The sequence below is a fragment of the Bombina bombina genome, chromosome 5 (assembly GCF_027579735.1).
Source record: "Bombina bombina isolate aBomBom1 chromosome 5, aBomBom1.pri, whole genome shotgun sequence".
NCBI classification, from domain to species: Eukaryota; Metazoa; Chordata; class Amphibia; order Anura; family Bombinatoridae; genus Bombina; species Bombina bombina.
The window spans coordinates 989122523-989134583 of record NC_069503.1 but is presented as its reverse complement, the minus strand read 5'-3'; the positions used below and the strand labels follow the sequence as shown (position 1 = coordinate 989134583).

At 38.5% G+C, this 12061-nt stretch overlaps 1 protein-coding gene across 1 annotated transcript in view; it reads right to left on the bottom strand.

Moving 5' to 3' along the window:
• The window catches only part of LOC128661686 (neural-cadherin-like), a 488078-nt gene that overhangs the window by 266787 nt on the left and 209230 nt on the right, over nt 1-12061 (bottom strand).

Sequence of the window (12061 nt, the reverse complement as noted above, 5' to 3'; positions counted from 1 at the left end):
CGCGCAAATCTGATTGCATATTCTCATGCATGCAAACCCAACATAAAAATATGAATATTTCACATTCCAATGTTCTTCATATAACAGAATATGCTCTATTTATTCATTAATACAAATGTTGACATATATCTGATGTTTTTTTGTACAATATATATCTATACCTAAATATATAAATGATTATATATAGGTATAGATATATACAGATATATATAGGAATATATATTTATAAATACATAAAACATATTCTGCTATGTGCAGAACATTTGAATGACAAATATTTAGAGCAAATACACAATATAACACTTTATTAAATTTGAATATTGCATAAATATGATTTTTCATGTTTTCAACTACTTAACTGCAGAGTTCCCAATGCACTTATATATATGTCTATATATGTATACATATGTATTTATGTATTTATATATGTATATATGTCTGTAAATACATATATACAGATATAAATATGTACAAACACACACATATATATATATATATATATATATATATATATATATATATATATATAAACATACATATACATCTTTAGACATGTGTGTATGTATGTATGTATGTATGTATGTCTATGTTAAAGCCTTTTGCCTGCATTTTTTTTCTTTTCTAACACATGAGACCTCCTATCTTTGAGCCCTTATAACTTTAGTGTGCAATATTTTTTAAGTAGATATTTGCGCTCAATGGATTGCGTTTACTTTCAACTTGCATTACCAGCGGTAAGCCCGATGAACACAAACACCCACGATAAACTCGCAAACTCGTAATCTGGCCCTATGTGAGTAACCCTTTTTCTGGGCAATACTGATACTTCATAATACAATGTTGCACTTTGAAATTTTCTTTTCTATTTTTGAGGTTTTTCTAAGGGTTATACTGATGCAAAGGAAAGAAGGAACCTTTTGTTCATATATAGGGGCCGATTTATCAAAGTGCTGTCGGCATTTATCATTCCACAAGCATATCGCTAAAAATGCTAGCAGGGGGTGTCAACCAACCCGATCGTATGCGATCGGGCGGATAGCTGTCCACCGCCTCAGAGGTTGCAGACCACTGCTTCTTAACTCCTGTTTCCGGCAAGCCTGAAGGCTCTCGCGGAAACAGGTGTATACAGCCCCATTCCGGCCGTGATAAATCGGCCCCATGGAATATGTTACGAAATATAATACTTTCTAGATATAAAAATGTGAAAATATAACTCAAATCACATTTATAGACTAAGAAATTAATACACAATTAAAAACAACCTTCAGAATGTTCACTGCAGTTCAGTGTTTGGGCGCTGAAAATGTTTAATGATAAATTTACTCAAAATGAAATTGTTATTACTGGGTAAGTGAAAGAAATCTGTGTAATCTGTCGTCATTAATACTGAATATACTGATACCATATTTTATTTCTGTTTTGGTCTTATATCTTTTTGTTCTGTGAAGATTTGCTAACACCCCATTAAAAAGATGTCATATGCATAATTTGGCTTAAAGGGACAGTCTAGTCAAAAATCAACGTTTATGATTCAGATAGGGAATGCAATTTTAAACAACTTTTCCAATTTACTTTTATCATGAAATTTGTTTTGTTCTCTTGGTATTTTTTTAAAGCTGAACCTAGGTAGGCTCATAAACTGATTTCTAAATCGTTGAAAACTGCCTCTTATCTCAGTGCATTTTGACAGTTTTTCCCCAGTTAGACAGTGCTAGTTCATGTGTGTCATATAGATAACATTGTGCTCACTCCCATGGAGTTATTTAGGAGTCAGCACTGATTAGCTAAAATGCAAGTCTGTCAAAAGAACTGAGATAAGGGGTGAAGTCTGCAGAGGCTTAGAGACAAAGTAATCACAGAGGTAAAAAGTGTATTAATTTAACTTTGTTGGTTATGCAAAACTAGGTTATGGACAATAAAGGGATTATGTATCTTTTTAAACAAGAACAATTTTCAAGTAGACCATCTCTTTAACTATTTCAAATCACAGCTTTACATTGCTTGGAAACGGAAGATCCAGCAAAAAATATTTTTACACAGTAAAATCTGTCTATCATCTATCCGTCTGTCTATCGGTCTGTCTGTCTATCTCAAGTGATAAATACATAAAAAAAGTATTAAACCATCTAGTTATGAAGAAAATGTATTACATAGGGAAAGAGGAATAGAAAGTGAGTGTAAATTATGTGCAGCAGATTTGTTTGGAAGTAAAATAGGACATCCTGTACTGCTGAGTGGGTGCATGATGAGTCTCTGTTAGGGCCCTTGTTGCCAATACTGATCTGCTTACTAGAACATAATAAAACATGCTATTTGTATATGAATGTAGTCACCAATAGCAGTTTTGAGCCAATTATTATTATTGCACACATTGCTGAAAAAACTACAAATGTCAATCAACTCGAAATACAAAATTCTGTCAAATCCACTTAAAATCCATTTAAAACAGGGGCACCCACTATTCACACAAAGCAGCATTAGTAACAGGCCTTTGTAATCAAATATTCTACACTTTGCCGGGAATATACAATGGGGCAGAAAATAAAAAATACAAGCTTGCATCATTTCAAGCCTCCACCAACAAGGACACACAGAAAACCATCTTTTTTTTGGCACTGACTCTTCATCTGAACACATTGAATCAACAACCCTTGTGACAGGTGACATACAGAGTATTTTGCGGTCATCAAGGAGATAAAAGATTTTTGCCTGTTTTTTGCATGTAGGGCTGAGTTTTCTATTAGAGTACAATATGGGGCTGAATTATCAAGCTCCAAACGGAGCTCGATGCCCCGTGATTCTGGAGAGCCTTCAGGCTCGGCAGAAACACAAGTTATGAAGCAGCGGTCTAAAGACTGCTCCTCCATAACCTGTCCGCCTGCGCTGAGGCAGTGGACAGAAATTGATCGGGTTGATTGACACCCCCTGCTAGCGGCTGATTGGCCGTGAATCTGCAGGGAGCGGCATTGCACCAGCGGTTCACAAGAACTGCTAGTGCAATGATAAATGCAGAGAGCGTATGCTGTCGGCATTTATCGATGTGCAGTGGACATGATCCGCAATATCGTATCATGTCCGCTCACATCATGATAAATAGGCCCCTATGTGTGAATTACGGCTCACGAATTCTGTTTATTAATTTCTTTTTCAAACCATGAAAATACACATAAGGGCATGAAGTGTTTTTTTATTCATTTTTTTTCAAAGCATGAAAATACACATAAGGGCATGAAGTGTTTGGGTGTGAATGGTAGCAACACATGGTTGAAAACGCATTGTGCATCTTTTTGAATATTGTCTGAGCCTAGTAAAAGCACTGGGTGATTATCAGGCTACAGCTTTCAGGGAGCCACATATCTTGAATGCCTATTCAACAAGGAAGAAGTGAATGGTTTTATAAATAACTAAATATATTAATTTTATCAAAAAGATGGTTAAAGGAAAACACTTTTATTTCATGATACAGATAGCGCATGTGATTTTAAACAACTTTCTAATTTACTTCTATTACCAGTCTATTTCATTCTCTTGTTACCTTTTGTACACTTCACCGGCCCATTTGCGGAGCACTAAATGGCAGCAGTTTTGAAAGAATGTTTTCTAATTCCATGAGCAGTAGATGGCAGTCATGTAGTGCGCCAGACACTTACCGCGGTATATCTTCAACAAAGAATACAGTGAGAACAAAGCAAATGTGAAAATAGAAGTAACTTGAATTCTTTTTTTAAATGGAATGCTTTTGTCTGATCTACAAAATACATTTTTTAGAGTTTTATATCCCTTTAATAAAGCTGAGCCTGAAAAGTATTTATCATAAAATAAATCACACCAGCACAAGTGGTTAATATCTCAGGTTAGTAGTTTCACAAGTAATGTGTAGCAGCACTTCTGTATAGAACAAGCAGTTGATGGGAGGCGGAGCTAGCCTGTGCCAAGATGGACGCAGGCTCTTAGAGCTCCGAAGTGAGGTCGGTCATTGTGGCAGCTAAAGGACAGGAAAAAGAGTCTTATGGCCTGGGACTTATAACCTATAGCAACCGGACACCATTGGACAACTAGTGAACCTGTTGGAGAGGCAAAACGGAGGTTTGGACTACAGCCGATACGGAGCTGAACGGCCGACCACGTGGCCGCTAAAGATACCGCTGCAAGGCTCCGGCTTGTTTCATGTCTCCTCATCCCAGCCCTGCTGCACAACAAAGGTCTGCCCGACACCTGGAAGCCCCACAGAGCTTAAGCTGAACCGGAGGCAGATGGATTAAGAGGCGGACATCACTGCCCAACAACCGCAACATGTGAGTGTACTTTTCTTAACACTAAAGGCAGTGCCGGGGGGGGTTATCACTAAAACTCAAACTATATCTCTGCCCTCAGTAACTTAACTATGCTCCAAAGGAGATAAATTATCTGTTTAGCAGGGGACACTACATACATGACTTGCTGCGCTCCTCCACTGCAGCGTCAGACAATATTTATCTCACACTGAGCGCCATCTTTATTGTTGCAAAGAGAGGCTGCAGCGGAGAAACAGAAACTAAACTATTCAACCCTTAAACTTAGGACAACTGCATCTGTAACTGCTAAAAAGTTCCCTGAGCCATTTGAAGTCTGCAGTTCAACTGTTTTGAAAGGCTGCATTTTATTACACTCAGCGTCCTCTTTCTTCTCACATACCCCCTCATGGCATCAAAAAAAGGGCCCAGAGCTGATAAATCTGGTAAAGGGCTTACCCCAGCACCACCAAAAGTTCACTCCTTCTTCAAAAATATGGAAGGCTCTGCACCGCATTCTCCCCCTCTTTTACACGAGACAGTAAACACTTTAAACACCACTGAAAGCCAAACAGAGGGGGACACCACTCTCACAAAAGCAGACATTATGTCACTCCCCTCAAAGGAAGATTTTACTAGTTTTATCTCGCAAGTAAGCTCTATCATAAAGTCAAGTCTCTCTGAAGTTAAAAAAGAAATAACTGAGATTGGCAACAGAATTATGCATCTTGAAGAGGATGTGGAACACACTGATAGAATCTTAGATCAGCAGATCCGTCATACCACCCAAAACTCTACTCTCATTCAACAACTACAGGACCAAGTCGAGGATCTGGATAACAGAGGCAGACGCCAAAATATCAGGATTTCTTCAAAAGCTGTTTAATGAGTTAATGAGAGGGGACAATCACAGCGGGACCCCTGCTGAATTCCAACTGGATAGATTCCATCAAGCCCTCCGGCCACCACCTAAAGACACAGCACCGCCACGAGACATCATCCTCAAATTTACAAGCTTCAAAGAAAAAGAAAGTATCTTATCTGCGGCCAGGAAACAAGCCCCTATAATATTTGAGGGCCATGCCCTTCAATTTTTCGCAGACCTCAGCCAAATGACACTAACCAAAAGAAGAGAAATTAGTCCACTTACAATGCACCTAAGGGAACAGAAGATCCCCTATCGCTGGGGATTTCCCTTTTGTTTAAAAGTAATAAAAGACAATGCTACAATAACTTACAGATCCCAGGAAGACCTGGACACCTTTTGCACCCAGCTGGGAATCAAACCTCCAGATCTACCAACAATCAGAGACTCTAGCCCTGACCCACTGGAACAGAGACCCCATCGTCAAGAATGGAGCAGAGTTTCTCGCTATAAAAAAACCAAAACAACAAACAAAAATTCGTCCTCTGAACAGGACCGAGTCACTTGAATCTGCAACCTGGTTCATTTTATTTGCAAAATCGGTAGCCCCTGCCCCCCCTGGCACTCTTTCTCTGCTACCATAGTCCAGGGACCCTCCCTGGTGCTACACTTCTTTAGTCCTCCATGAACGCTGAGGTACCCTATGTTCTATTTGAATCGGGACAATACTTAATTATAAGCTCTCAACCAGTTGTCCCTTCTATCATGGACCGAGGTCTAGAGTACTTTCTGATCATCGCCAAGATGGTCCACATTGTATGCAGCCAAAACTTTCTAGAACCTTTAGTTCATAGATGAGTAGTATGTTAGATATGTATGTCTAATCAAAACGTTTCCTGTTTGAATGCATATCAGTTAACCGACCTGCTACCAAGAGCTGTAGCAATCACTTTTTTCCTCCTCTAGGAATTTCTCCTAGGAGAAACTTATGAGTATCGTTTTCGTTAAATTGTTCTCTCTTTTTTGTTTTACTCTGTTTATTGTTGTATTGTTTACATGTGTTTTTCTTCATTCCAGAATTGTTTTCTATTTCTCTCCACCCTCCCCCTTCCCAACCCTATATCCCTGGTGGTCAGCCCGGGTGCTTGGTGGTAACGAGGTCTCCGCAAGTCAGGTAAGCCATAGCTTCTATTCACTGTTAATTAACACTACTACAGCACATAACTCTTTCTTCCAGATCCACAACAATATTTCAACCACATATATTATCCTATGGAAACCCGAATGTTAACTATAGTCACACAGAATGCTAAGGGTCTGAATTCCCCGACCAAACGTTCTGTCGCACTAGCATGGTTTAAACAGTCAAAGGCAGATATCGTTTTTGTGCAGGAGACCCACTTCCCCAAAGACTCACCTCCCACGCTAGCAAACAAAGATTACCCAACGGGTTACTTTGCCCATAATATTATAAAGGTGGGGGGAGTGGGGATTTTGATCAGCAGACATGTCCCTTTCCAGCTAAACAAAGTTGAGGCAGATCCCGGAGGTAGATGGCTTATAGTTACAGGACTTTTCCACAATAGACCACTCACCCTAGCTAATATTTACGCTCCTAATACCAAGCACACCAAATTTTTTGAGAACTTAAAGCGACACCTCCTTCTTAACCAGACTGGACCGTTGATCTTGGCGGGGGACTGTAACATAGCACTGGACCCAACATTGGACTGCTCATCGGGCCGAAGTAGCGTTTCCCCCAAGACTCTATCAGACACGACATCCCTAATTCATCAACTAGCATTTATTGATGCATGGCGAATGAGACACCCCTCTCAGCGCACCTTTACCTTTTACTCCAATCCCCATAGAAATCACTCCCGAATTGACTATATCTTTACAGACCAACTCCTTTACGACTCGGTCATGGAGGTTGACATTATCCCAACAACTTGGTCTGACCATGCCATGGTCTCCTTAAGCTTAAAATGGTTAAACGCCCCGTTATCCCCATATATATGGAGATTGGATGAGTCATTACTTAAAGACAATGTCTTGACTAAGAGGCTGGCGGAGACTATGGCAGAGTACTTCAGGCTCAACAATGTAGATAATATCTCTCCCCACACTCTTTGGGAAGCTCATAAAACTGTGCTGAGGGGCGAGTTCATTAAATATAAAGCGGGGAAAAGGAAGCAGTATAGGGCCCGACATGACAGTATTCTCCGGTCCATTTACACTCTAGAGAGGCGACACCAGGAGGCTCCCCGAGATGTATCACTATCTAGTCAGCTTCGACATTACAGAAACGAACTCAACCAATTGTTATATTCAGAAGCACAAACCAGAGCCCTATACCTTAGGAAAACATAATTTATGTAAGAACTTACCTGATAAATTCATTTCTTTCATATTAGCAAGAGTCCATGAGCTAGTGACATATGGGATATACATTCCTACCAGGAGGGGCAAAGTTTCCCAAACCTCAAATGCCTATAAATACACCCCTCACCACACCCACAAATCAGTTTAACGAATAGCCAAGAAGTGGGGTGATAAGACAAAAGTGCGAAAGCATAAAAAATAAGGAATTGGAATAATTGTGCTTTATACAAAAAAATCATAACCACCACAAAAAAGGGTGGGCCTCATGGACTCTTGCTAATATGAAAGAAATGAATTTATCAGGTAAGTTCTTACATAAATTATGTTTTCTTTCATGTAATTAGCAAGAGTCCATGAGCTAGTGACGTATGGGATAATGACTACCCAAGATGTGGATCTTCCACGCAAGAGTCACTAGAGAGGGAGGGATAAAATAAAGACAGCCAATTCCGCTGAAAATAATCCACACCCAAAAAATGCAAGTCTTCCAGACTCGATAATATATCATCCTAGATACAGATTTACGAGCCTGCAACATAGTATTAATTACGGAGTCAGAGAAACCTCTATGACTGAGGATCAAGCGTTCAATCTCCATACCTTCAATTTAAGGATTTGAGATCCTGATGGAAAAAAAGGACCTTGTGATAGAAGGTCTGGACGTAACGGAAGAATCCACGGATGGCATGGAGCCATCCGGACAAGATCCGCATACCAAAACCTGTGAGGCCATGCTGGAGCCACCAGCAGAATAAACGAACGCTCCTTTAGAAGTTTGGAAATCACTCTTGAAAGAAGAACTAGAGGCGGAAAGATATAGCAGGATGATATTTCCAAGGAAGTGACAATGCATCCACTGCTTCCGCCTGAGGATCCCTGGATCTGGACAGACACCTGGGAAGCTTCTTGTTTAGATGAGAAGCCATCAGATCTATTTCTGGAAGTCCCCATATTTGAACAATCTGAAGAAATACCTCTGGGTGAAGAACATTCGCCCGGATGTAGCATTTGGTGACTGAGATAATCCGCTTCCCAATTATCTATACCTGGGATATGAACCGCAGAAATTAGACAGGAGCTGGATTTTGCCCATACAAGTATTCGAGATACTTCCTTTATAGCCAGAGGACTGTGAGTCCCTCATGATGATAGACATATGCCACATTTGTGACATTGTCCGTCTGAAAACAAATGAACGACTCTCTCTTTAGAAGAGGCCATGACTGAAGAGCTCTCAAAATTGCACGGAGTTCCAAAATGTTGATTGGAAATCTCACCTCCTGAGATTCCCAAACCCCTTGTCAGAAACCCCCATACAGCTCCCCAACCTGTCAGACTTGCATCTGTTGAGATCACAGTCCAGGTTGGAAGAACAAAAGAAGCCCCCTGAACTAAACAATGGTGGTCTGTACCACATCAGAGGGTGTCGAACAATCGGTTTTAAAGATATTAAATGAGATATCTTTGTATAATCCTTGCACCACTGGTTCAGCATACAGAGCTGAAGAGGTCGCATGTGAAAATGAGCAAAGGGGAACACGTCCAATGCAGCAGTCATAAGAACCTAGAATTTCCATGCATAAAGCTACCGAAGGGAATGATTGAGACTGAAGGTTTCGATAAGCTGAAATCAAATTCAGACGTCTCTTGTCCGACAGAGACAGAGTCATGGACACTGAATCTATCTGGAATCCTAAAAAAGGTTACTCTTGTCTGAGGAATCAACAAACTGATTAGTTAATTGATCCTCCAACCATGTTCTAGAAGAAACAACACTCATAAAAAGCCGGAAAGGATCTTTCCATTGAAAATGAGCAAAGGGAATTGAATCCAATGCTGTTAAAACTTCTATGCATATATAGCAACTGAAGGAAATAATAGAGACTAAAGGTACCGACAGACGGAACCCAATACAAATTGACCTTTGTCCGATAGAGACAAAGACAGTGACATAAACCATCTGGAAACCTAAAAAAGGTGACCCTTACGTGAGGAATCAATAACTTTTGAAAAAAAGATCCTCCAACTATGTCCTGAAGAGCAAAGTGAAACATATGAGATTCCGCATCCTCAGGAAATAATCTGAATGAAAACTGAAAAATGAAAAAATATGCATTTATTGTATCTAATGAAAACAAATAATGCTATCAGTGACCATAAAAAGGCAGAATAGTTGGAATAAAACTCCAAAACCCAGTTCCTAAAAAAGGAACTGGAAGAAATACCCCAGAAGATTCCAGGTCTGAGCAGCGCTTGAACCCCATGGGTGCCCAGCCATGCTTCAACAGTACCCAGAATATATAGGGCAGGAACACACTTAAAGAAAGTGTTAGCCTTACTGGAATAAAATCAAAGAAATTTGGACAAAATAGAACCAAAATAAATTTCAACGAAGTCTTAACCTGCCCCTTACCAGCCAAGCTGGAATACGGCACGTACATCGCAATATTAGGGAGCTGATTCGAACCCCAATTATAAACATGTTACTTGGGAAAGAACTCAGGAATTTGTTCCTTAATAAGAACAACCAAACTAGTATAAGCTTAAAGTTTTAGTCTTAGAACTCAATCTTGAAGCCCATAGTAACAGTTAAGAATTGAATCCAATTATAAAACAAATAATTGATTATCTTAGAACAAAAGAAATATGGATTTTCTTTTTTCTTTTTTTTTAAAAAATCACAAAATTCTTCTAGCTAAAATAGCTAAAGACATAGATTAACCCTCATTTGCGAATATATTCAATAAAATGAAGACACAAATGAAATAATTAGCATGATAGTCCAGTTTAAAGGGCCAGTCAAAACAGAGGACTTGCAAAATACAAAACAACAAGACAAATGCAACAGCACCTAGTCTAGTAAATGTTGTCCCTTAAACAATGCTAAAATAAATCATAATCTGATACTTGATCTTAAAGTAAACAGAAAAAATGAAGCAATTGCAATATCACAGGACCAAGAAAAGTACCTGAAACTAAATAATTTTCCATAAATAAGATACAACTTATATAAAGGAAATAAATATTATTTTGCTATAGAAACAATAGCCTAATTAGTAGGAGTAGAGATAGCCCCAATAAATTGGAGAACCCTCCAAATTGAATTTAACTGCTGGCAAAGAATATAGTTTAAAAACCTTTAAAGAAAGAATAAAAGAGAATTCTCAGCCTATTCCATTCCCTAGTATGGGGAATTGGAAAGAAAACCTCTGAAATCACAGAAGAATTAAAAAGGCAGAAATAGTGTCAGCTAGTCTTAAAGAACTAGTTACCTTAATATCCAAAATAATCAACACCTCTTCAACAAAGAACAAATGTACTTTAATAAAAAAATTATAAAAAAAAGTAGATTTGTTAGTGTCAATGTCTGATGAAGAATTTCTGAAAGAGAAAAAAACATCATCAGAGAAGGATAAATCAGTATGATGTTGGTCATTTGAAACTTCAATAATTAAAAAAGAAGTGGAAAAGACCTAAAAATTGTATTAGAAGGCACGAAGTCAGACAAAGCCTTAATCAGAAAAAATATTTCTTATAAATCTTCTAAACATTTCTTGTACTTAAGAATGGAAATGTATAAAGCATAAATACTAATGGAATCTGCATGTAAAAGTTTATCATAATAACTGATTACAAACCATAGCTAAAGATAAACATTTATAACATTTAAAATAAATAAACTTAGCTTTGGTAGAACTGAAACTCAGTTAAGCATTTTTCCAGAAGTGGCTTCTGACTCAGGGCCAATCGTAGACATCTTGCAATATGTAATAGAAAAAAACAACATATAAAGCAAAATTGATCAAATTCCTTAAATGACAGTTTCAGGAATGGGAAAAAATGCTAGTGAGCAAACTTCTAGCAACCAGAAGCAATAATTAATGAGACTTAAATAATGTGGAGACAATAGTGACGCCCATATTTTTTAGCGCCAAAAAAGACGCCCACATTATTTGGCGCCAAAAATGACGCCACATCCGGAACGCCGGAAACAGAAAAAAAAATTTGCGCCAAAAAAGTCTGCGCCAAGAATGACGCAATAGAATGACGCAATAAAATGAAGCATTTTCAGCCCCCGCGAACCTAACAGCCCATAGGGAAAAAAGTCAAATTTTAAGGTAAGAAAAAAAAAATTGATTTATTCATATGCATTATCCCAAATATGAAACTGACTGTCTGAAATAAGGAATGTTTGAACATCCTGAGTCAAGGCAAATAAATGTTTGAATACATATATTTAGAACTTTATATAAAAGTGCCCAACCATAGCTTAGAGTGTCACAGAAAATAAGACTTACTTACCCCAGGACACTCATCTACATGTAGTAGAAAGCCAAACCAGTACTGAAACGAGAATGAGTAGAGGTAATGGTATATATAAGAGTATATCGTCGATCTGAAAAGGGAGGTAAGAGATGAATCTCTACGACCGATAACAGAGAACCTATGAAATAGACCCCGTAGAAGGAGATCATTGAATTCAAATAGGCAATACTCTCCTCACATCCCTCTGACATTCACTGCACGCTGAGAGGAAAAC